The sequence below is a fragment of the Protopterus annectens genome, chromosome 3.part0 (genome assembly GCF_019279795.1).
Source record: "Protopterus annectens isolate FY-2018-M chromosome 3.part0, PAN1.0, whole genome shotgun sequence".
In the NCBI taxonomy this organism is placed as follows: Eukaryota; Metazoa; Chordata; order Ceratodontiformes; family Protopteridae; genus Protopterus; species Protopterus annectens.
Window position 1 is genome coordinate 339,338,061 of NC_056731.1, and position 26,278 is coordinate 339,364,338.

General features: G+C 44.7%; 1 protein-coding gene across 3 annotated transcripts in view; it reads left to right on the top strand.

Moving 5' to 3' along the window:
* The window catches only part of CDK13 (cyclin dependent kinase 13), a 2,153,482-nt gene that overhangs the window by 232,120 nt on the left and 1,895,084 nt on the right, over positions 1-26,278 (top strand). The gene's annotated exons all lie outside the window — the stretch shown is intronic.

Consider the following 26,278-nt stretch of genomic DNA (forward strand, 5'->3'; position numbering starts at 1 on the left):
TTTCTTGCCGCGCGGTGCCCGAAGCAGAAGCAGTTCGCAAGTGCCGGTCGGCCGACTCTTGAAATTTTCGCATTCGAGTTTCAGAACCGAAGTCTTCAAACTAAAGCTAAGTACCCCGTTGGGGAAACTTTTTCTTGCTCCTTACCGATGTCAGTAAAAGTTAATGATTGCATTACTTGTGGGAAGCAAATACCTCATAATGATTTTCATTTATACTGTATTCCTTGCCTAGGCCCAGATCATAACGTGCCTTGCTGTCGGTTTTGTGCTAGATTTAACCAACGCACTATTAAGCATCGGTATAGTTTTGCTTCTAAATATTTAGGTTCAAGATTGAATTATACTGAAATGTCGTCAGTTAACAATCTGACTACTGGAGGTCACAAAAAAGCGCAAAGAAAAAGACAGACCGTTGAGGTCCAAAATCGACGTAGCTTCTCCTATGCCAGTCGCTGGTTCGCCGGTACTCAGTGAGGCGCTTTCGCAGTCCCTGATACCCGCTACTTTTGAGTCGCAGGCCTCTACCGAGACCCATTCAGAGTCCGGTATGCCGCGAGATTCACGAGTATTGAACCCGCAGATGTTTCTCCCTTGGATGAGTCTGGAGCCGCTGAGCAGGCACCAGCTTCTGAGGGTGTTTTCCAGGCCTCAGCATTTTTATATAAAACCGATGCCAGCCTCAAAAACAAGGTCAAAAGCATCTTCTATGTCTAAAAAAATGACGCATGAGCCACGTGCTCAGGCCCCCTATGCCTAAAAAACAGATTATCAAAATGGCTGAGAACTAAATTACCTTGATCAGGGGTCCCCCCCAGGCAAGGCACTGATTATGAATCTTCAGATCAGGTTTCCATTTCTTCTGATTCCTGTTCTGATCAAGAATTTTCCATTCCACCCTATGAGGATTCTGAAGCAGAGGAATCCATCCCATCTGCATCCCCTCCTGAAGATTACTCTTTTGGAGAAACTTTGCATACTTTAAGGGAACATTTTCACTGGGAGAGTCAGGACTTCTCTGAGTCAAAAAAGAGGCTTGGGGATTTCCTTCTTCCTCAGCATAGGCCTTTGGCTATGCCTCCTGTATTAGACATTGTTGATGTGTTTTCAGAATCAAGCATGGCTCCTGATTCTCTACATCCGGCTCCTAGTAAGCCAGACAGATATTACAGGGTTCCCGACTCCCACAAATTTCTATTCAAAAATCCTGCTGCTGACCCTGAGACTATTTCACAGGGTCCCAAGGGTGTTAAGGCCTCTACAGCCAAAAATCCTACCCCCTCTGATAGAGAATCCAGGGCGCTGGATAGATGGGGAAAGAAGGTTTATACGTCTGCTACCTTGGCAATTAGAGCCTTAAACTGCCAGTTTCATATGCTTAAATATCAACAGCATGTTATGGGCCTACTGAAACAGAAAATGATGATGATTTCTGATTGTGTGGAAAATAGTTACAAGAATGATTGCATTCAGCAGAACAGGTTGGAAAGCATACTTTGCAATGCAGTTTTTATTCCTTGGAGGCCTCTTGCAGGGCCACAGTTACTGGATCTGTGATTAGAAGGCATGCCTGGCTCAAGGAGCAAAATCTGTGTGATCATGTTAAAGCTAAATTGTTGGATGCCCCATTGCAGCATGACACTCTGGTAATAAGGCAGAAGATGTCTTAAAGAAAATGGAAGACAAAGCTAAATCTATGCAAACTGTAAAAGATTTTTTGCAAGTGCAGCCACCCAGGTTCAGTAGGCACTGGCCTACTAAAACATTGGTCCTTTCCTGTGTCCAACAGAGCCACTCAAGGCAAATCTGGGCACTCAAAGGGCTCCATATACCAATCACAGGGTTCTTACAGGTCAAAGCAGTGGGGTGCCTCCACCTCCAAATCTGGAGGAAACAAAGGACGACCCTACAGTAAGCAGTCTCAATGACTTTCCTCTACCATCACCAAGCACCTATCTTTTGGCATCCCCCTTGGAGGGAACACTATCCCTTCATGCTCAAAATTGGCAGTAAATTACCCAGGACAAGTGGGTATTGAACATAGTATCCCAGGGGTACAGATTTCATTTCCATACTTTGCCAATTCCAAACGGATGGCCAGATCTGCCACAAAATCAGTGGGCAGAGGCTCAGAAACAAATTATGTCCCTCATGGATATGAGGGCTACTCAACCAGTACCAGAAAAGGAAAAAGGACAGGGTTTTTATTCAAGACTTTTCCTGGTACAGAGAAAAGACAATTCTGGGCGGCCAATACTGAATTTATCGATTTTGAACATGTTCCTGGACATTTCAAAATGCTGACTTTACAACAGCTACTATCTATGCTGGGCAGGAACGCTTGGTTAGTAATTCTAGACTTAAGAGGCATACCTGCATATCCCAATAAGGGAATCATGCAGAAGATACCTCCGCTTCAAGGCAGGTTTTTTGCATTAGCAATTCTCTGCACTGCCCTTTGGCTTATCTACTGTGCCCAGGGTCTTTACAAAGTGCCTGGCACCAGTAATTGCATTCTGCAGACAAATTTATCCTTACCTGGACTGTCTCATTCAAGCAGAGGACAAGAACACTCTTCTTCAACATCTGGCGTTTGTAAAAAGGCTTCTAACATGCCTAGGGTACACAATTAACTAAAAGAAATCCCAGCTGGTACCCTTTCAATTAATTACATTCCTGGGTGCAAGCTTGAATACAACTGCCCATATGGCTTACCTTACGCCAGACAAACAAAGGCAACTGACAATATACTCCAAACAAATGGCAACAAAAACCCAGTTATCTGCAAGACAAATTCTGCAGGCTTTGGGGTTCATGGCATCCTGCATTCTACTAATTCCATATGCAAGACTGCATATGAGGAAACTTCAATGGTACCTAAAAGGTTTATGGAGCCAACATTGTCACAGTCTAGAAACAATGATTCCTCTCATTCCCTGCTACAACAGGAGTTTCTTTGGTGGGCAGAGACATGTCACCAAAAGAAGGGACTGTCATTCACTCTACCCCTTGTCACCCAAACCCTAACTACAGATGCATCAGACTATGCTTGGGGGGCCCACCTGGCGGGGAGATGCATTCAGGTCAAATGGAGGCCAAAACAAATGCATCTGCATGTCAATCATAAAGAGATGCTAGCTGTTCAGAATGCTTTGACAGCCTTCAAGGACTTACTTCATCCAGGACAACTACTAAACAAGCAGGGGGGTACACATTCCTACCCCTTTTGCAGACTAGCCATGGCTTTGTGGAACACAGCTCTGACTTACCAAATACATCTTCAAGCTCAATTCCTGCCAAGAAAACAAAATACTCTGTCAGACGACCTCAGCAGAAATCTTATGGACCCACACGAATGGAAACTGGATCCACAAATCTTCAGCATGTTAACACGGAAATGGGGGAGCCCAGACATAGATCTATTTGCCTCTCCCCAGAATTATCAGCTGGATGAATTCTGCACAAGAATTCATCACAAACAATCATGGAAAGTGGATGCCCTATCCTTCAGTTGGAAAAACCTATCACTCTATGCTTTTCCCCCTCTGCCTCTTCTCTCTAACGTCTTGCTAAAAGTCAAACAGGAAAAAACAAAAATGATCCTAGTTGCTCCGGACTGGCCTCGGCAGCACTGGTACCCACTTCTAAGGAATATGTCTCAACTTCCCCCTTGGTACTTGCCTCAAATACCTCATCTACTGTCTCAGCAGAACCATCAAATTCTGCACACTCAGCTCCAAACTGTGAACCTGGCAGCATGGCTGATTTTTTTAATTATTCAAACACCTCTCAGTAAATCTGTGATGGATGTCATTTTGGAAGCCAGAAGGCCTAGTACTAGAAAATCTTATGCTGGTAAATGGAAGAGATTCTGTGCTTGGAACCAAGCACAAGGAACAGACACAGCAAAGTCCAATATTCCTCAGATTTTACAATATTTGACTGAGATGATTGACAAGGGCCTATCTTTTTCTTCAGTAAAAATCAATGCCTCTGCCATCTTGGCTCATTACAACACAGAGCCTCACCTCTTTTCTCATCCTCTGCTTAAACAGTATCTTAGAGGGGCCAAAAATTTAAGGCCTCCCAGAAGATCACCAAGTCCTGCATGGGACCTCAATTTTGTGTTGGAAAAACTCACCCTGCCTCCTTTTGAACCAGCAGCTACTGTGGATATAAAATTTCTATAATTTGCAAAACAGCTTTTCTCTTGGCATTCACTTAAGCAAGAAGGGTTTCAGAACTACAGGCTCTCATGGCTGTGGAGCCTTTTATTACATTTTACCCGGACAGGGTGTCCCTCAGGACCAATCCTTCTTTTATGCCTAAGGTGGTATCTACTGTGGCTCTTAGACAATTCACCTGCCAACTTTTTACCCAAATCCGCAGAACAAGGGGGTGCAGATTCTGCATTCATTGGACGTACACAGACAACTAAGATTCTACTTGAACAGGACCATATTTCTAAGAAAGTCTGAACAACTACTGGTAGCATTTGCTGCAGGGTCAGAGAGGAAGGCTATATCAAAGCAGACTATTTCTAAGTGAATAAGCCACTGCATTCGTTTCTGCTACCTGCACCATGGTAACCTGTGCCCAAGGGGATCCAATCTCATTCCACAAGGGCTGCCTCTACCTCAGCAGCTTTTCTCAGAGGGGTTCCAACCAAAGACGTTCTAGAGGCTGCTACTTGGAGCTCTGTTCATACCTTCACAAAGCATTATCATTTGCCTCTCTTCTCCAAATCCAGGACAGGCTTTGTCATTGCAGTTCTGCAGGGTCTTATAGCCGCTCTTAATGCTGTTTAGCTCCATCCTCCCCATTCATAGCTTTGGGATTCTACCCAAATGTAATGACTGCAACAGTGAAACACAAAGAACATAGTACAGTTGTGTACACTTACCATAAATGTAGATATTCGAGTGTATTCACCGTTGCAGTCCGGGTTACCCACCCGCCACCCCCCTTTTCTATACCTTTTCTTTCCTTTACCATATACTAAAGCCTTTGTGGTGTATTTTCTATTAGATGAAGGTAAAGTTTATGTTGCTAAAAGTGCACTTACATATATTTCTGTTCATATATATATATATATATATATATATATATGTCTATATATATTTTTATATATATATATATATATATATATATATATATATATATATATATATATATATATATATTTGCTCCCTATTTGGGGGGCACCTGATATCTGGGTCAAGAAAAACTGAATAAAATGACGGCTGCATGTTTTATACCCCTGACGACCCGACGTCATGGAAGAGGAGACAGCAACCGACACAGGACCCAAGACTTTGTTATTCAGGCCGACTGAGGGCATCCTGCCAGCAGATTGCCCAAATGTAATGACTGCAACAGTCAATGCACTCTATTATCTACATTTATGGTAAGTGCACACAACTGTACTTTCCTGACTCTCACAAATTCCTAATCCTGTTGCGGACTCTGAAACCATTTCTCAGGGGCCCAAGGGCATTAAGGCTTCTACTGCTAAAAATCCTACCCCTTCTGATAGAGATTCCAGGGCACTGGATAGATGGGGTAAAAATATTTATACCTCTGCAACCCTGGCAATCAGGACTTTAAACTGTCAATTCCATATACTAAAATATCAACAGCATATCATGGGACTGCTTAAACAGAAACAGAAAATGATGTTGATTTCTGATTGTGTGGAAAATAAGGATTTACAGGATTTATTGCATTCAGCCGAACAAGTTGGAAAACATACTTTGCAATGTGGTTTTGATTCTTTGGAGGCCTCCTGCAAGGGCTGCTGTTACTGGGTCTGTGCTTAGAAGGCATGCTTGGCTTAAGAAGCAATCTCTGCCTGATCATGTTAAAGCAAAATTGTTGGATGCTCCTTTGCAGCAGGACCGTCTGTTTGGCAATAAGGCTGAAGAAGTTCTAAAAAAGATGGAAGATAAAGCTAAGTCTATGCAAACTGTGAAAGATTTCTTACAAGTACAACCTCCAAGATTTAGTAGGCACTGGCCTACCAAGAACCGGTCCTTTCAAGTTCCTTCCAGAGCCCCTCAAGCCAAACCCAGACATTCCAAAAGCACCAGGTTTCAGTCCCAAGGGACTTTCAGAACTAAGCATTGGGGTGCCTCCGCTTCCAAATCTGGAAACAAGACACCTCCCTATTGACTTTCCTTTAAAATTACCAAGCATTTACCTCTTAGCTGCCCCTTTCGGGGGGGGACTGGCTGTTCATGCAAAAAACTGGCAACTTATAACCCAGGATAAATGGGTTCTAAATATAGTGTCCCAGGGATACAGATTTCATTTCCACACGTTGCCAACTCCAAACGGATGGCCAGACCTGCCCCCAAATCAGTGGGCAGAGGCTCAGAAACAAGTACTTTCCCTCCTAAACATGGGGGCAATTCAACTAGTACCAGAAGAGGAAAAGGGACAAGGTTTCTATTCCAGACTTTTCCTGGTACCCAGAAAAGACAAATCATGGGGTCCAATTCTGGACCTATTTACTCTAAACACCTTTCTAGACATTCCAAAATTCAAGATGCTGACTCATCACCAGTTACTTCCTGTGCTAGGCAAAGAAGCCTGGTTGGCAACTCTAGATTTAAAAGAGGCTTACCTGCATATCCCAATCAGGGAATCTTGCAGAAGATACCTCCTCTTCAAAGCAGGCTACTTGCATTATCAGTTCTCTGTACTGCCCTTTGGCTTATCTACTGCGCCCAGGGTATTTACAAAGTGCCTGGCTCCAGTAATTGCATTTTGCATGCAAAGAAATATTCAAATCTACCCATACCTGGATGATTGTCTAATTCAGGTGGAAAACAAGGTCATTCTTCTAAAACATCTGGCGTTTGTAAAAAGGGTTCTAATTTGTCTAGGGTACACTATAAACAAAAAGAAATCACAACTGGTACAGTCTCAAAAAATTACATTCCTGGGTGCAAGCTTGAATACAACTGCCCAGATGGCTTTCCTTACGCCAGAAAAGCAAATTCATTTGGTGACGTAACAGGTGGCCACAAAAATCCTGCTATCTGCAAGACGCATACTGCAAGCCTTGGGGTTCATGGCCTCCTGCATTCTTCTAATTCCCCCTGCCGCCCAAACCTTGTCTACAGATGCATCAGACTATGCATGGGGGGCTCATCTGGCAGGGAAGTGCATTCAGGGCAAATGGAGCCCAATTCAAATGCACCTTCTTATCAATCAAAAAGAAATGCTAACTGTACAGAATGCACTGACAGCCTTCAAGGACTACCTTCATCCAGGACAACACCACAGTTATGTGGTACATAAACAAGCAGGGGCATGCACATTCCTACCCTCTCTGCAGACTAGCCATGGCATTGTGGAACACGGCCTGGAGTTATGAAGTACAACTACAGGCTCAATTCCTGCCAGGAAAGCTGAATATTTTGGCAGATGAACTAAGCAGAAATCTCATGGACCCACATGAATGGAGACTGGAACCATGGATTTTCCACATGTTGACATGCAAATGGGGGAGCCCAGACATAGATCTTTTTGCCTTACCCCAGAACTACCAGTTGGATACATTTTGCATAAGAACACCTCACAAAAAAGCCTGGAAATTGAATGCTCTGTCCTTCAGTTGAGAAAACTTATCAGTCTATGCCTTTCCTCCTCTGCCTGTGCTCTCCAAAAATCTACTAAAAGTCAAACAGAACAAACCAAAAATGATTTTGATTGCTCCAGACTGGCCTCGCCAGCACTGGTACCTACTCCTGCGCAGTCTGTCACAAATTTCTCCATGGCACTTGCCTCAGACACCCTCCTTACTATCTCAGCAGAACAACCAAATTCTGCACCCTCCGCTCCAAACATTGAATCTTGTAACTTGGCTAATCACTTAAATTCCCCTTTAGCATCCCTCAGCAAACCTGTGATGGATGTCATTTTGGAGGCGAGAAGACCTAGTACTAGAAAGTCTTATGCTGACAAATGGAAAAGGTTCTGTGCCTGGAATCAATCTCAAGGGATAAGCACAGCAGTGCCCAATTTACCTCATATTTGCAGTACTTAACTGAGATGCTTCACAAGGGCCTGTCATTTTCTTCCATAAATATCCGTGCCTCAGCCATCTCAGCTCATTACAACACAGAACCCCCTCTCTTCTCTCATCCTCTGCTAAAGCAGTATCTCAGAGGGGCTAAAAACTTGAGGCCACCCGGGAGAGCTCCAGCCCCTGCCAGGGACCTTTGTATTGGAGAAACTCACTCTGCCTCCATTCGAGTCAGCAGCTACTGCGGACTTGAAATTTCTTTCCTGGAAAACAGCCTTCCTTTTAGCAATCACTTCGGCTTGAAGGATTTCTGAATTACAGGCCCTTATGGCAGTGGAGCCTTTCATCATCTTTCATGTGGACAGGGTGTCATTCAGGACCAACCCTTCCTTCATGCCCACGGTGATATCCAGTGTGGCTCTAAATCAGTCCCATTTATTTGCCAACTTTCTTTCCCAATCCACAGAACAAGAGGAGAGCGGATTCTGCATTCATTGGATGTACACAGACAACTTAGATTTTCCTTGGAGAGGACTAAATCTCGAAGAAAATCTGAACAACTGTTTGTAGCATTTGCTGCAGGGTCAGAGGGAAAGGCTATTTCAAAGCAAACCATTTCCAAATGGATAAGCCATTGTATTCATTACTGCTATAAGCACCGTGGGAAACCTGTCCCCCAGGGGATCAGATCCCATTCCACCAGGGCTGCATCTACTTCTACAGCCTTTCTCAGAGATGTTCCTACCAGGGATATTCTTGAAGCTGCTACCCGGAGTTCAGTTCATACTTTCACCAAGCACTATCATTTACCAATTGTCTCTAAATCCAGAGCTGGCTTTGCCACCACTGTTTTGCAGGGCCTTATAGCCTAATGCTGTATAATTCCATCCTCCCAACCATAGCTTTGGGAATCTACCCAAATGTAATGACTGCAACAGTGAAACATGAAGAATGCAGTACATTTGTGTGCACTTACCATAAATGTAGATGTTAGAGTGTATTTCACTGTTGCAGTCCTGGTTACCCTCCCTCCAGCCCCCTGCTTTTTTCTGTTACTATGCCACTCCTTTCTTTTACTAAACTTAAAAGCTTTTTTTGTGTAGTTGCTTTTGTTTGGCGGTATATTTTTGTGTGTTAAATTATTTATATAAATTTTGCTCCCCATTTTGGGGGCACCTGACATCTGGGGCAAAAAAAACTGATGTAATGGCGTTGGCTGCATGTTTTATACCCCTGAAGACCTGACGTCATGGAAGAAGGGACAGCAACCGACGCAGGACCCAAGACTTTGTTAGTCAGGCCGACTGAGGGCAGCCTGCCAGCAGATTACCCAAATGTAATGACTGCAACAGTGAATACACTCTAACATCTACATTTATGGTAAGTGTAGACAACTGTACTTTCTCTGCTTTACCCTTTGGAGAGACTATTGCTCCAGGGGTATTCACCAAATGCCTGGCTCCATTGATAGTCTACTGTAGGGTTTTAGGAATACAAATTTTCCCACACCTGGACGACCTCCTGATTCAGGTAAACTGTTAGAGTACCCTCCAGACCCATCTCCAGACGGTCATTTCTGTTTTGCAGTCTCTGGACTTCACAATCAACTTCCCCAAATCCAGCCTAAACCCCTCCCAGGGCCAGGTCTTCCTGGGATGCAGAATCAGAACAGATGTTATGATGGCGTTTCTCCCACCCAGCAAGGTGGACAGTCTAAAAGAATATTTGCTGTCGGTTATATGCGCCCCTGCAATGACAGCAAGAGAATACTTTAGACTGTTAGGGTACATGGCTACATCAATCCCCATATTGCTGCTGGCAAGACTCCACATGAGAAAGTGTCTGGTATCCGAGGTCCACATGGACCCACCACTCCCACCCACTGGACCACACCATTCCCTTCCTGCCATGCTTAAGGAAAGAGATCCTTTGGTGGATGAATCAAGTTTCTCGGAATCTATGGCTTAAAGGTCTGGGGTGGGGAGCTGCTGTGGGCGCATTGAAGGTGCAAGGCACATGGACAGGCCCCTCAAAGAGGGAACACATCAGTGTCAGAAAGATGAGGGCTCTCATCTTTGCTCTGAGGGCCTTCCAACTTGTCCTGAAGCAAGGACCCCTGAAATGTTTCACGAACAACACTACTGTTCTTTGGTATGTGAACAAACAGGGGAACAAGATCTTACTTCCTATGCAGACTTGCATTCCAGGCCTGGGAACTGGCGGTAAGGCGTGGAGTAACTCTGCAGGCCATCTATGTACCCTCTTCCCAGAACACACAGGCAGACACGCTAAGCAGATCCATGTCACAATCCCATGAATGGATGTTAGACAGGGACGTGTTTCTGGCCGTAGTCCACAGGTGGGGTACACCACAAATAGACCTGTTTGCCTCCCCTCTGAGCAGGCAGCTTCCACAGTTCTGTACCAGGGTCCCCAGCCCCCTTGCGAGGCCAGTGGAAGTTTTTTCCATCTCTTGGGAGGTAATGTTACTGTATGCTTCCCCCCTTCCCAGTCCTACAGAAAGTCCTGATGAAAATTCAACAGGACAAACCAAAAATCTTGCTGGTGACCCCCTTTTAGCTAAGGCAGCACTGGTTCCCCCTCCTTTTGCATTTAGCCAGGGGCAATCACCACAAGTTACCTCACAGAGTGGACCTTCTCACACAGGAAAATTATCCCTAATCCGCCCACACCTACAATCTCTGAACCTTACCCTGTAAGTGATAGAATTCTGTTCCCTTACAGGCACCTTTACAGTGAGGACGTGCTCACAGTCCTGCAGGAGGCCAGGAAATCTAACACTAGGAGATCTTATTTGTCTAAGTGGAAGAGATTCTCAATATAGTGTCTACCAAGACAGTCGGACCCTTTTCACGTTGATGTTTCCTTGGTACTGTCATACCTGTGTGAACTCTTGCAGACAGGGTTGGCATACTCCTTTGTTAAAGCCCACCTTGCTGCTATTTCTGCTTGTCTGCCTCTGGACCCGCCTTTGACCTCTTACTTGCCTGCAAAGTTATTCCTGAAGGGGAGTGCTGCGTCTCAGGCACCCCAGGAATACCGTCCCACCTCCATGGGACCTGAACTATGTTTTAGAGAAGCTCTCAGTAGTCCCCTTTGAACCAGCCTCTAAGGGTTCTTTAAAACACTGTACTTGGAAAACGGTACTCCTTGTAGCATTGACATCAGCCAGCAGAGTGTCAGATCTACAGGCAGATCTGGGGAAAGCAGTGACTAAGACCATTTCTGCCTAGAGTTCCAGAACAATTTCCTTTTTCTGTGCATACCATGGAAAATCCTGAGGATCTAATGTTAAAGCCCACTCCAGTGGGGCTATTCTTTCTCTGTGGCTTTCTTTAAAGGTCTTGACACCACCTCCATTTTGGAGGCAGCTGCATGGACATCTGTTTACACCTTTACCGTACAGTCTAGATTGGACCACATTTCTAAGTCCAGGGCAATCCTTCGTGGATTTCTAGAAAATATTTCCAAGCATCCACCCTTTTCTTCCCTTTGAGCTTTGGCACTCACCCAAGGGTTTGGAATACTACAACATGAGGAGAAGGACATAGAATAGTTGTGTAAAATCTTACCATAACCACAGATGTCCTTCTGTTCCATTTCGCAATATTCCTTCCCCCTTTTTCATTAAACTGGCCCTCTTTGGATGGCACTGGACTCGTACAGCTATCCTGGGACTGGGGTCCAACTAGGGTGCTCATTTCTGAGGTTTGGTACTTGCAGATGTTACTTTTATGGCCCACGCTTCCTTAACCAATGTCAGACGTCCCATGTGCCTTGCAATGACTAGAAGCTTTTGTATACTGGCTGGATGTTTGGGTAGCAAGAGGGGAAAAGCCAAGGGTTTGGAGTACTGCAGCATGGTAGAGAAGGACATCTGTGGTTATAGTAAGATTTTACGCAACTATTCTTTCTAACTCGACATGGTAGTGGTTGATGTCATCTATGTTAACTGTAGAAGGTCCTCTGTCACACAGACTGCAGAGGGCTGCCATCGCTAGCTTGGCTAGACTAAGGCATCCCCAATCTATGGTTATAGTTATTGCCAGCATGCCTTTACTTGCTTGTGGTGATTTTGATGACCCCCCCCCCCCAAGGATTGTGAGCTGGTGTATGCCATTTATCTCAGATATTCCCCTTCTGGCTGTTCCTGCACTCAAGCTGCAACCTTTTAAAGTCTGGTCTTCTGGGGTACAGCCAGTTGTTTATCTCTCTGCACCACAAACATCTTTAAAAGATTTTCTGTAGAATGTCAGTAAAACTGACAATGTAAAACAACTAAAACAATGAGAACAACAAACAAAAAAGTAAAATAGGTTAGAGTTATTTAGCGCTCAAATTTTAGCCATTTGTTGTTGTACCAGATTTCAGTTCAAAAATGACTTCCTAAATTGCACAGACTTGTAAGTAATGTCAGTGGCTATATAAGACTTTGTTAGGTAGATCGGAGATCTGACCAATCTTTCTGAGACTTGGCAACAAGTTCACATTGTTAAAATAAGTTAAAAATGAAGCCTAGCAACTGGTTCAGTCATTAAGCATGACACATGCTTTCTCTCTGGATGCAACCATGACATGGTTATAATCTTCTGCCATGTAATCTGCAGAGCCAGATCCAGCAGAAGGAGGCATCGGCGGTCACCTAGGGCCCCATGGCTGGAGAGGGGCCCACTCTGGCCAGAAGGCTTAAACATTTACTTTAATAATAATTAAAAACAAAACTTCTTAACACCCTGGTAGCGGCACCTTCTTCTTTAAGTAGAACCATGCCTGCACAGGGTACACGCCACTGTGGAAGTAAGTGCATTCCACATTTGTGAGCAAAATTTAAACTATCCATTCCATTAAGAGAGGCTGTAAGTGTGTGTGTGTAAGTAAATACTTTAAAGAAAAAGCGTGTACTTGTGTACGTGTATGTAATTTAAGCTACCCGGTCTGTTTCTGTATGTATGTGTGTGTGTGTACGTAATTTAAACTAGAGAGAGAGAGTGTATACATTTGTATGTCTATGTAATTTAAGTAGCAATTCAATTTCTGTATAAAAGTGTGTGTATTCATATATGTGTATGTAACTTAAACTAGCCATTCTGTTCATGTGACGTGTGTGTTGCTGTGTGTGTGTGTGTTGCTGTGTGTGTGTGTGTTGCTGTGTGTGTGTGTGTTGCTGTGTGTGTGTGTGTTGCTGTGTGTGTGTGTGTTGCTGTGTGTGTGTGTGTGTGTGTGTGTGTGTGTGTGTGTGTGTGTGTGTGGCTTGTGCTCTGTGTGTGTGTGTGTGTGGCTGTGCTGCTCTGTGTGTGTGTGTGTGGCTGTGCTGCTCTGTGTGTGTGTGTGTGGCTGTGCTGCTCTGTGTGTGTGTGTGTGGCTGTGCTGCTCTGTGTGTGTGTGTGGCTGTGCTGCTCTGTGTGTGTGTGTGTGGCTGTGCTGCTCTGTGTGTGTGTGTGTGTGTGTGTGTGTGTGTGGCTTGTGCTCTGTGTGTGTGTGTGGCTGTGCTGCTCTGTGTGTGTGTGTGTGTGGCTGTGCTGCTCTGTGTGTGTGTGTGTGTGGCTGTGCTGCTCTGTGTGTGTGTGTGTGTGTGTGTGTGTGTGGCTGTGCTGCTCTGTGTGTGTGTGTGTGTGTGGCTGTGCTGCTCTGTGTGTGTGTGTGTGTGGCTGTGCTGCTCTGTGTGTGTGTGTGTGTGTGTGTGGCTGTGCTGCTCTGTGTGTGTGTGTGTGTGTGTGGCTGTGCTGCTCTGTGTGTGTGTGTGTGGCTGTGCTGCTCTGTGTGTGTGTGTGTGCTGCTCTGAGTGTGTGTGTGTGTGTGTGCTGCTGTGTGTGTGTGCTGCTGTGTGTGTGTGCTGCTGTGTGTGTGCTGCTGCTCTGTGTGTGTGTGTTGTATGAGTGTGTGTGTGTTGTATGAGTGTGTGTGTGCTGTGAGTGTGTGTGTGTTGCAGCTGTATGAGTGTGTGTGTTGCAGCTGTATGAGTGTGGGTGTGTTGCAGCTGTATGAGTGTGGGCTGCTGTGTGTGTGTGTGTTGCTGTATGAGTGTTGCTGTATGAGTGTGCGTGTTGCTGTATGAGTGTGCGTGTTGCTGTGTGTGTGTGTCTGTTGCTGTGTGTGTGTGTCTGTTGCTGTATGTGTGTGTCTGTTGCTGTATGTGTGTGTCTGTTGCTGTATGAGTGTGCGTGTGTGTGTTGCTGTATGAGTGTGTGTTGCTGTATGAGTGTTGCAGCTGTGTGAGTGAGCGTGTTGCAGCTGTGTGAGTGAGTGTGTTGCAGCTGTGTGAGTGAGTGTGTTGCAGCTGTGTGAGTGAGTGTGTTGCAGCTGTGTGAGTGAGTGTGTTGCAGCTGTGTGAGTGAGTGTGTTGCAGCTGTGTGTGTGTTGCTGTATGAGAGTGTGTGCGTGTGTGTGTGTTGCTGTATGAGAGTGTTGCTATATGAGTGTGTTGCAGCTGTGTGAGTGAGTGTGTTGCAGCTGTGTGAGTGAGTGTGTTGCAGCTGTGTGAGTGAGTGTGTGTTGCTGTGTGTGTGTTGCTGTATGAGAGTGTGTGCGTGTGTGTGTTGCTGAGAGTGTGTGTGTGTGTGTTGCTGTACGAGAGAGTGTGCGTGTGTGTGTGTGTTGCTGTATGAGAGTGTGTGTGTTGCTGTATGAGTGTGTGTGCATGTGTGTGTGTTGCTGTATGAGAGTGTGTGTGTGTGTTGCTGTATGAGAGTGTGTGTGTTGCTGTATGAGAGTGTGTGTGTTGCTGTATGAGAGTGTGTGTGTTGCTGTACGAGAGTGTGTGTGTGTGTTGCTGTACGAGAGTGTGTGTGTGTGTGTGTGTTGCTGTACGAGAGTGTGTGTGTGTGTTGCTGTACGAGTGTGTGAGCGCGTTGCTGTATGTGTGTGTTGCTGAATTTGTGTGTGTTGCTGAATTTGTGTGTTGCTGTATGTATTGCTGTATGAGTGTGTGTGTGTTGCTGTATGTGTGTGTGTGTTGCTGTATGTGTGTGTTGCTGTATGTGTGTGTGTTGCTGTATGTGTGTGTGTGTTGCTGTATGTGTGTGTGTGTTGCTGTATGTGTGTGTGTGTTGCTGTATGAAAGTGTGTGTGTGTTGCTATATGAAAGTGTGTGTGTGTTGCTATATGAAAGTGTGTGTGTGTTGCTGTATGAAAGTGTGTGTGTGTTGCTGTACGAGTGTGTGTGTGTTGCTATATGAAAGTGTGTGTGTGTGGCTGTATGAAAGTGTGTGTGTGTGGCTGTATGAAAGTGTGTGTGTGTGGCTGTACGAGTGTGTGAGTGTTGCTGTACGAGTGTGTGTGTCTTGCTGGCTGTGTGTGTTGCTATATGTGTGTGTGTGTGGCTGAATGTATGTGTGTGTGTGTTGTATGAGTGTGTGTGTGTTGTATGAGTGTGTGTGTGTGTTGCTGTACACGAGTGTGTGTGTGTTGCTGTACACGCGTGTGTGTGTGTTGCTGTACACGAGTGTGTGTGTGTTGCTGTTTGAATGTGTGTGTGTGTGTGTTGCTGTATGCGAGTGTGTGTGCTGCTGTATGCGAGTGTGTGTGCTGCTGTATTGAGTGTGTGTGTGCTGCTGCTGTATTGAGTGCGTGTGTGCTGCTGCTGTATTGAGTGCGTGTGTGTGCTGCTGTATTGAGTGCGTGTGTGTGCTGCTGTATTGAGTGCGTGTGTGTGCTGCTGTATTGAGTGCGTGTGTGTGCTGCTGTATTGAGTGCGTGTGTGTGCTGCTGTATTGAGTGCGTGTGTGCGCTGCTCTATTGTGTGTGTGTGCGTTGCTCTATTGTGTGTGTGTGTGCGTTGCTCTATTGTGTGTGTGTGTTGCTCTATTGTGTGTGTGTGTGTGTTGCTCTATTGTGTGTGTGTGTGTTGCTCTATTGTGTGTGTGTGTTGCTCTATAGTGTGTGTCTGTTGCTGTATTGAGTGTGCGTGTCGCTCTGTGTGTGTTGCTGTGTGAGAGTAGAGAAAATGTGGGTGTAGGTGGGTGCGTATGTGTTTTTAACATATACCTCTCAACTGTCCAGATTTTTGCGTCATATTTTGTCCAGTTCCTCATAAGTCACTAAGTAATGACATATGAGTTTCACACTTCATATCATTCAGAAGATGCACACCAAAACAAATCCTATCATTCTAGCAACTTTATAAGTTTCTAAGAGCAATATTTAAAATATATCCCTAATTTTGGGCCATTGTATCTCCATTATTTTAGGCTTTGTCCAGATTTTTTGCACTAAGAGGTTGAGTGGTATGCATACTGTTCAGCTGTCGAGATTTTTGCCTCATATTTTCTCCTATTCCTCTTACAATTTATGGGTTTCTGACAACTCACAGAGGATTGAAGTCACTAAATAATGACATATGAGTTTCAGATTTCATATCCTTCAGAAAATACATGCCAAGACAAATCCTGTTTTTCTAGCAACTTTTTAAGTCTAAAAGAGCAGTATTTAAACTTTATCCCTATTTTTGGGCGTTTACCCCCCCCCCCTCCAATTATTATAGTCGTCCTGATTTCTTGTGCTAAGAGGTTCAGAGCTTTGGAGGTATGGTATGGTAATGCCCTATTTGGGGGGGGGGGCAGGTTAGTCAGTTAACTTGATCAGGCTTGACCCTGTAACTTGGTAACAGGAGACAAGAGCCTGAATCCTCTACACCAACTGTCAGACCGCTGAAGGAATTGTGAGCTTCAGGGGACACACAAGCCTGAATCCTCTACCAACTACTAGAATGCTGAAGGATTTGTGATCATCATTGGAGACCAGAGCCTGAATCCTGTACACCAACTATCAGAATGCTGATGGAATTGAATTTGAGTTTCAGTGCATTTTCTTGGAATTGTGAGTTTCAAGGGAAGAGAAGTTTACTGTTGCTCATACTAAATCTGTTTTCAATGTGCAGCTGTCTGGTTTAGCAAATGGCAGTCAGTCTGTGGTGTAGAATTTGAAAGCAGTGTTAGTAGCATAATTGTCTTTGGTGCAGAAGGCTGTGATTCTACTCCCACACCATGTAGATGGAATGCTGGTGGTGTAGTGCCCTTTCGATTGCTGATTACTTGATACATTTTAAGAGGGATAGGGGTTCTGCACCCCTGAGTGTGTCTTCCTTTGTATGAGATGCTTTGTAAATATGAACTTGTCAATTTGTCAGTCATTCGTTATTGCAATATTACCAGCTTTTTAATGTTACATAGGCAATTATTTCTTCTAGGGCAGCAGGCACTGAATTTGTAGATGGAACACTGAAATGTGAAGTGTTTGCCATTAGCAACCTCTTCATTAGTTACAGATATCTTTAATGTGGAATTATTTGGATGACTTGCATCTGAAGAGATTGTGCTTATTGAGTGATATTGGTGGGTTGTAATGACATAAGTTTGAGTGGCCTTTTATGGTTGAAACGTTCTGAGATGAGTAGATGTTCTTCATGTTTCACTGTTGCAGTCATCACATTTGGGTTGTCCCTGCCAGGGTAGCCCTCAGTCGGCCCGAATACCAGAGGCTTAGTATGCTGTCGCTCCAGGACTGACGTCAGGTCGTCAGTGGTATGAGTAGATTTGTCTTTATTGGGTCATGCATTTTGTTTCATTGTTTACTTGAAAAATGTTCAAAACTACAAGTGGTGCTGTATTATACAAGGAATATAACTTAATACAATCAGGAAGGTGAATCAAAGAGCACATGTATGCATGGTCCTGTAACAGAGAAATTTACTGCTCATGCGAAGTCTTTTCATTCTGAGACTGTACTGTTTGTTTAGCAATGACTATCAGTGTTTGTGCTATTTTATTTCAATGTTTGTAATCATTGTAGAAGTAAATAAGAAAACAAAATGTGCACTGACAGGTTTGAACAGTGTTTATGGTAACTGGAGAGAGATATTCAAGTAGTGGAACAGTAGAATGGCTGGGGAGGGGGCTGCTGTGGGGGGTGGGTGGGTTATGGGGTTGCCACAGGTGAGGCTGCTCTGGGGGGGGGCGGCAGCATTTGACCTTGATCTGACTCTGGTAATCTGCATTATGTGGCCAACCTAAATGAAAAGTCATTTAGATCAGCACATGTTTTCTGAAAGGTGACTGGCCGAGCTCCTTTAAGTACCAATTCAGAACCATATTCAGCCTAATTCGAAGGGTAACGGAGGTAATCCAGAGGACTTGAGTGTGAAGTCTGATATCTTACCTGTGACCCAGAGGGTGACAGAACTAAAAAGAAACAGAGCAAAGGATGAGTCAAGATAAAATCACTTTTATCTAGGAGATGTAGGCAACTCTCTCTGATACCCTCCCTGTAGGAGGAATAAAGACGCCTTGTTGAAGTTTCAAGTAGTTTATTGTTAAGTAGGTATATGGACAAGTGTTCTTGTAAAGGTTAGGAGTCCTACAGTTTGCATTTGTGAACCTGATTTCAGTAACAGCCCACCATCCCATAATAATACAAGCCAATGAAATTCAGACCAGTCCAGTATAATCCCTGGACGTCTTTGCACTTCATAACAGGTCTAAAATTCTGGTTAAGCAAACTTACAGTAGAGTAGCAGTAATAATTGTGTGTGGTAGGACATGTAGGGTATATGGTTGTTGGGAAAACATAAGCAGCAGCAGCCTTCCAGAGCTGTCATTTTATTTTTTTTCTCTGAAGGCCTTTTTTATTGTGAGAAGTGAGGATTCCCTCAGTTTTGAGGTAAGTTTAGAGAATTTGCGATTTTATTTAAATGAGAGATTGTAGGGGTTTTGTCAGCAGAGATTGTAATTGGACTGTCAGTGGCAGCTTGCAATCTGATCAAGTATCTCTTTTATGAGTTTCTAGAGGAGGGAACCAAGGATTTGCATGCACAGTGTTTTATTGGGAACCATTTTGCTTTTGATTGGCAGTACTTTTGTTATGTAGGACGGAGAGAAGTATGAATCCAGATTTTGCTAGCCACCATTTGCAGAGTTTTTAGTTTTTGAGTGGCAGTAGAGGTCTTACAGTAGACTTGTGTAAGCTAAAAGCTCTTCATGGCATTTTTACCATTTAGCTACAGGCACGCAAAATCAACTACCAATCATTAGCGGACTGGAGTTCCGCTGTGGCGACCCCTAACTGGGAAAAGCCGAAAGACAACAACAACGCAGCAAATTTCATGTTGGTAATAAGGTCCCAGTTAATTCTCTACATGACTAATATAGGAAAAATATGTATTGCGTAATATTGACTGTCACCTTCCTAAACTAGCAGCTCATTAATCCAGTTTACCTAACAGAAATGCAACAAAGGAGAAAACATTTCAGTCTAGTGAGTGGGGTTGTATTAATCTGCTTGTCATGTTCAGTGAGTTGCAGGGAAGCTGATTGAGTTCCATGCATATAGACTAGGAGAGTTCTCCGTTTTCACAGTCCATGTGTTAGTGAAACAAATCAAGTAGCAGTCCCGAGTTTACTGGTAGCAGCAGATGTTTTCAGGTGAAGTTATCAAGATGTTCATCATGTTTCACTGTTGCAGTCATTACACTTGGGTTATCCTGCTGGCAGGCTACCCGCAGTCGGCCTGAATTCCAAAGTCCTGGTCCGGCGTCGGCTGCTGTCGCCTCTTCCCTGACGTCAGTGCGCCAGGGGTTTAAAAGATGCAGCCGACGCCATTTTCTTCAATTTTTCTTGCCGCGCGGTGCCCGAAGCAAAAGCAGTTCGCAAGTGCTGGTCGGCTGACTCCTGAGATTTTCGAAATTGAATTTCAGATTCGAAGTCTTCAGTAAAGCTAAGTACCCCGTTGGGGAAACTTTTTCTTGCCCAGACCAAATGTATTTCTTGTGGGAAGCAAATGCCTCATAAGGATTTTCATTCTTACTGTATCCCTTGCCTAGGCCCTGACCACGACGTTGCTAGTTGTCGGTTGTGTGCTAGATTCAACCAACGCACTATTTAAGCGTCTGTTCGATTTTGCTTTACATTACTTTGGCCGAAGGTTTAACTATATAATGCCGTCGGAACAACCGACGACCGGAGTTCATAAAAAACGCAAGGACAAAGAAGAGGACCGGCATCCGAGGTCCAAAACTGACGAAGCTTCTTCTATGCCAGTCGCCGGTTCTCAGTGAGGCGCTTTCGCAGCCCCTGACACCCGCTATCTCAGAGCCACAGGCCGCCTCCGACTCCCACGTGGAGACAGCTAGGCCTCTGGAAACTCAAGGTATTGGGCCTACGGAAACTATTCCCTCAGATGGGTCCGGAGCCGTTGAGCAGGCATCTGCTTCTGAGGGTGTTTTCAGACCTACACAACTTACTATCAAGACCACTTCAGCAGCCAAGGCAAAGTCTAAAACACCTTTAAAGACAAAGAAACCAGTACAGCATTCTCCTGGACAGTCATCCATGCCAAAGAAACAAATGCTTAAAATGGCCGAGGATCTAATTACTTTGTTCAGGGGTTCCCATCCCCTTCCTGATAAAAGGCCTAGGCAAGACACTGACTATGACTCCTCTGACTAGGTTTCTATTTCCTCTGATTCCTCTTCAGAACAGGGATATTCTCTTCCTCCCTGTGAGGACTCTGACGCTGAAGAATCTATCCCTTCAGCCTCTCCTCCTGAGGATTACTCTTTGGGGAAACCCTGCACACCATGAGGGAGCATTTCCATTGGGAGAGCCAGGATTATTAAGAATCCAAGAAAAGGCTCAGAGACTTTCTTTTACTGCCTCAGCACAGGCCCCTTGCTATTTCCCCTGTACTAGATATTGTTGATTATGTATTTTCTGAATCCAGTCTGTCTCCCGATGTTCATCGTGTTTCACTGTTGCAGTCATTTCTCTTGGGTTATCCTGCTGGCAGGCTACCCGCAGTCGGCCAGAATTCCAAAGTCTAGGTCCGGCATCGGTTGCTGTCACCTCTTCCCTGACGTCAGTGCGCCAGGGGTATAAAAGATGCAGCCGACGCCATTTTCTTCAATCTTTCTTGCCGCACGGTGCCCGAAGGAAAAGCAGTTCGCAAGTGCCGGTCGGCCGACTCCTGAGATTTTCACAGACTAATATCAGATCCAAAGTCTTCATTACAGATAAGTACCCTATTGGGGAAACGTTTTTCTTGCTCCAGAACGATGTCAGAAAAAGTTAACAATTGTATTTCTTGTGGGAAGCAAATACCTCATAAGGATTTTCATTCTTACTGTATTCCTTGCCTAGGCCCTGATCATAACATTGCTAGCTGTCTGTTTTGTGCTAGATTCAACCAACGCACTATTAAGCGTCTGTTTGATTTGCTTTTCATTACTTTGGCCGAAAATTCAATTATATAATGCCGTTGGAACAGCCGACGACCGGAGTTTCTAAAAAAACAAGGAAAGAGAGAAGGGCAGGCATCCGAGATCCAAAACCGACGAGGCTTCCGCTAAGCCAGTCGCCGGTTCTCAGTGAGGTGCTTTCGCAGCCCCTGACGTCCGCTACCTCAGAGCCACAGGCCGCTGACGACTCCCACGTAGAGCCATCTAGGCCTCTGGATACTCAAGGTATTGGACACTCGGAAATCACTCCCTCAGATGGGTCCGGAGCCGCTTAGCAGGCATCGGCTTCTGAGGGTGTTTTCAGACCTACACAGCTATATGTAAAGCCTACTTCAGCTTCTAAAGCAAAGAGTAAAGCAGCTTTAAAGACAAAGAAACAAGTACAGCATTCTCCAGGACAAACTTCCATGCCTAAGAAACAGATGCTCAAAATGGCCGAAGACCTTATTACCTTGATCAGGGGGTTCCCATCCCCTCCTGATAAGAGGCCTAGGCAAGAGACAGACTATGGCTCTTCAGATCAGGTTTCTATTTCCTCTGACTCCTCTTCTGTACAGGAATACTCTCTTCCTCCCTATGAGGATTCTAAGGCTGAAGAATCCATTCCTTCAGCCTCTCCTCCTGAGGATTATTCTTTCGGGGAAACCCTGCATACCATGAGGGAGCACTTCCACTGGGAGAGACAAGATTACTCAGAATCAAAGAAAAGGCTTAGAGATTTTCTTTTACTTCCACAGCACATACCTCTTGCTGTTCCCCCTGTGCTAGACAATGTAGAAGATGTATTTTCAGAGTCCGGCCTTTCTCCAGACTCCTTACCTCCAGCTCCTGTTAAACCAGACAGATTCTATAGGGTTCCAGATTCCCATAAATTTCTTTATAAAAACCCTGCTGCTGACCCAGAAACTAAGGGGTTAAGGCCACTACTGCAAAAATCCCTATCCCTTCTGACAGGGATTCAAGGGCACTAGACAGATGGGGGAAAAAGGTTTACACTTCTGCTACTTTGGCTGTGAGGGCTTTAAATTGTCAATTTCATATGATTAAATATCAGCAATAGTTAATGTCACTGTTAAAACAGAAAATGTTGGCCAATTCTGATTGTGCAGAAAATATGGAAATGCAGGATTTATTGCATTCAACTGAACAAGTGGGAAAGCTTACATTGCAATGTGGTTTTGATTCTCTGGAGGCCTCCTGCAGGGCAGCAGTTACGGGTTCTTTCATTAGGAGGCATGCTTGGTTAAAGGAGCAAAATCTGGCTGATCATGTTAAAACAAAATTATTAGATGCTCCATTACAGCATGATACTTTATTTGGTGTTAAAGCAGAGGAGGTTTTGAAGAAAATGGAGGACAAAGCGAAATCTATGCAAACAGTAAAGGATTCTTTACAGGTTCAGCCACCAAGATTTAGCAGAAACTGGCTTACAAATAATTGGTCCTTTCCAGTGGCGGACAGGCCACAAAGAGGCAGATACAGACGACCCAGAAGCAGATCCCAACCCCAGGGCTCATACAGGCCTAAACAGTGGGGTGCTTCTACCTCCAAAAGTGGAGAAGACAAAGCACACAGTCATACAGGAAACAGTCCCAATGACTTGCCTCTGCCAGCACCAAGCATTTACCTTCTTGCAGCCCCCTTAAGGGGAAAACTAGCACTTTTCTCTCAAAATTGGCACATGATCACCCAGGACAAATGGGTATTGAATATAGTGTCCCAGGGCAACAGGTTCCACCCTGCCAAAGGCAAAAGGTATGCCAAACCTGCCACACAATCATTGGGCAGAGGCACAAAAACAAGTTTTGTTCCTTATGAACATGAGGGCCATTCAGCAAGTACCACAGCAAGAGCAGGGACAAGGATTTTACTCAAGACTTTTCTTGGTACCCAGAAAGGACAAAGCCTGGAGACCAATACTGGACGTGTCTTTTCTAAACACATTTCTGGACGGTCCAAAATTCAAAATGTTAACGCTGCAGCAGCTTCTGCCCATGCTGGGCAAGAAGGCTTGGCTTGTAACTTTGGACATAAGAGGCATACCTGCATATCCCAATCAGACAATCTTGCAGAAGATACCTCGGATTCATAGCTGGCTCAATGCATTACCAATTCTCTGCACTGCCTTTTGGCTTATCTACTGCGCCCAGGGTCTTCACAAAATGCCTGGCACCAGTAATTGCATTTTGCAGACAGAGGAATTCAAATATATCCCTACTTGGACGACTGCCTTATACAAGCAGAGAACAAGGACACTCTACTAAAGCATCTGGCATTCGTAAAGAGATTATTAATTTGCCTAGGGTACACAGTAAACGAAAAGAAATCAAAACTAGTACCCTCTCAAGAGATAATATTCCTGGGTGCAAACTTACATACAACTGCCCAGATGGCTTATCTCACATAAGACAAACAAAGGCAACTAACTTCTTACTTCAAAATGTTGGCAACAAAGACCCAGCTATCTGCAAGAAAAATTCTGCAGGCTTTGGGCTTCATGGCATCCTGCATTCTGCTAATTCCATATCCAAGACTGCATATGAGGAAGCTACAATGGTATCTAAAAAGTGTTTGGACTCAACATTGCCACAGCCTGGAAACAGTAATTACTCTCATTCCCTGCCTGCAACAAGAGTTTTGATGGTGGGCACTGGCCTGTCACCACAACAAGGGACAGCCTTTCACTTTACCCACAGCCAGGCAGACACTAACAACAGATGCATCGGATTATGGCTGGGAGCACACATGGCTGGAAAATGTATACAGGGCACGTGGCCCGCAGACCAAATGCATCTTCATATCAATCAAAAAGAGATGCTAGCTGTACAGAATTCCCTGACAGCCTTCAAGGATCTACTACATCCAGGACAACTATTGCTAAAGATGGACAATACTACAGTCATGTGGTACATAAGCAAGGGGACACGCATTCCTACCCCCTCTGCAGGCAAGCCATGACTGTGGAGCACAGCACTGACCTATCAAGTACATCTGCAGGCACAATTCCTGCCAGGAAAGAAAAATACTCTGGCAGATGAACTAAGCAGAAACCTCATGGACCCTCATGAGTGGAAACTAGATCCACAAGTCTTCAGCATGATAACAAAGAAATGGGGATGCCCAGACACAGACGTAGATCTGTTTGCCTCCCCTCACAACTGCCAACTAAAGAGAATCTGCACAAGGACTTATCACTCACAAGCGTGGAAGGTAGATGCTCTATCATTCAGCTGGAAAACCCTAACAGTTTATGCCTTTCCACCACTGCCTCTCCTCCCCAAGGTACTCTTAAAAGTCAGACAAGAGAAGCCAAAAATGATTCTGATTGCCCCAGACTGGCCACGCCAGCACTGGTACCCGATCCTAAAGAGCTTGTCTCAAGGGTCAGCCTGGACTTTACCACAAATTCCTCATCTTCTGACCCAACAAAACAATCGGATCCTGCACAGCCAACTCAGAACCGTAAATCTGGCAGCATGGCGAATTATATAGCCCCTCAGAGCACACCTCTCTCCAAAGCAGTTATGGATGTCATTTTGGAAGTCAGGAGGCCCAGCACCAGGAAATCCTATGCAGAAAAATGGAAGAGATTCTGTGCTTGGAAACGGGCACAAGGACTTGAACCCCTTGTTCCGAATATTGATCAGATTTTACAATACCTAACTGAGATGCTGAACAAGGGCCTATCTTTCTCATCAATTAAAATCCATGCCTCTGCCATTTCAGCACGTTACAATACGGAACCTCCTATTTTCTCTCATCCACTGCTAAGACGGTACCTCAGAGGGGCAAAAAACGTAAGACCCCCAAGAAGAGCACAGATACCTACATGGAACCTCAACTTTGTCTTGGAAAAGCTCACACTGCCTCCTTTTGAGCTAGCCAGTACAGGTGAGATAAAATTCTTATCATGGAAAACTGCTCTGCTCCTAGCAATAACTTCAGCAGGAAGAGTCTCAGAGTTACAGGCATTAATGGCAGTGAAACCTTTTATCATTTTTCATGCGGATAGGATTTCTCTAAGGACAAACCCAACATTTATGCCAAAGATAGTATCCAGTGTGGCTCTTAACCAAACCATTCATTTGCCAACTTTTTATCCAAATCCCCAGAATAAAGGGGAGAGACTTCTGCACTCTTTGGACATACACAGGCAGCTACGCTTCTACTTGGACAAAACAAAAGCTTTCAGAAAAACTGAGCAACTATTTGTGGCATACGCAGCAGGATCACAAGGAAAGGCTATTTCAAAATGGATAGGACACTGCATTCGTTTCTGCTATGCACAGCATGGCGAATCAGTGCCTAAGAATATTAGGCCACATTCCACCAGGGCAGCAGCCACATCAGCAGCCTTTCTCAGAGGAGTACCAACCAAGGAAATTTTGGAGGCTGCAACTTGGAGTTCACTGCACACTTTTACCAAGCACTACCACTTACCTCTTTACTCAAAATCCAGATCAGGCTTTGCCACTGCAGTTCTGCAGGGCCTCATAGCCACTCCTAATCCTATTTAGACCCAGCCGCCCTACCTCGGCTTTGGGATTCAACCCAAGTGTAATGACTGCAACAGTGAAACACGATGAATATAGTACAGTTGTGTACCTACCATAAATGTAAATGTTCGAGTGTATTCACTGTTGCAGTCCAGGTTACCCTCCCACCATCCCTCTTTCATTGCTGGGACTTATCTGTACTTCTCTATTCTATACAACCTATGTGGTGTATTTGCTTGTAGAGGAAGGTAATGTTTGTTAGTGCATGCATTTTTATTTGCAAAATTTTTAGCCTACTCTTTTGGGGGCACCTGACATCTGGGGTAAGAAAAACTGAAGAAAATGGTGTCGGCTGCATCTTTTATACCCCTGGCGCACTGACGTCAGGGAAGAGGCGACAGCAGCCAGCGTCGACGCTGGATCAGGACTTTGGAATTCAGGCCGACTGCGGGTAGCCTGCCAGCAGGATAATCCAAGTGTAATGACTGCAACAGTGAATACACTCTA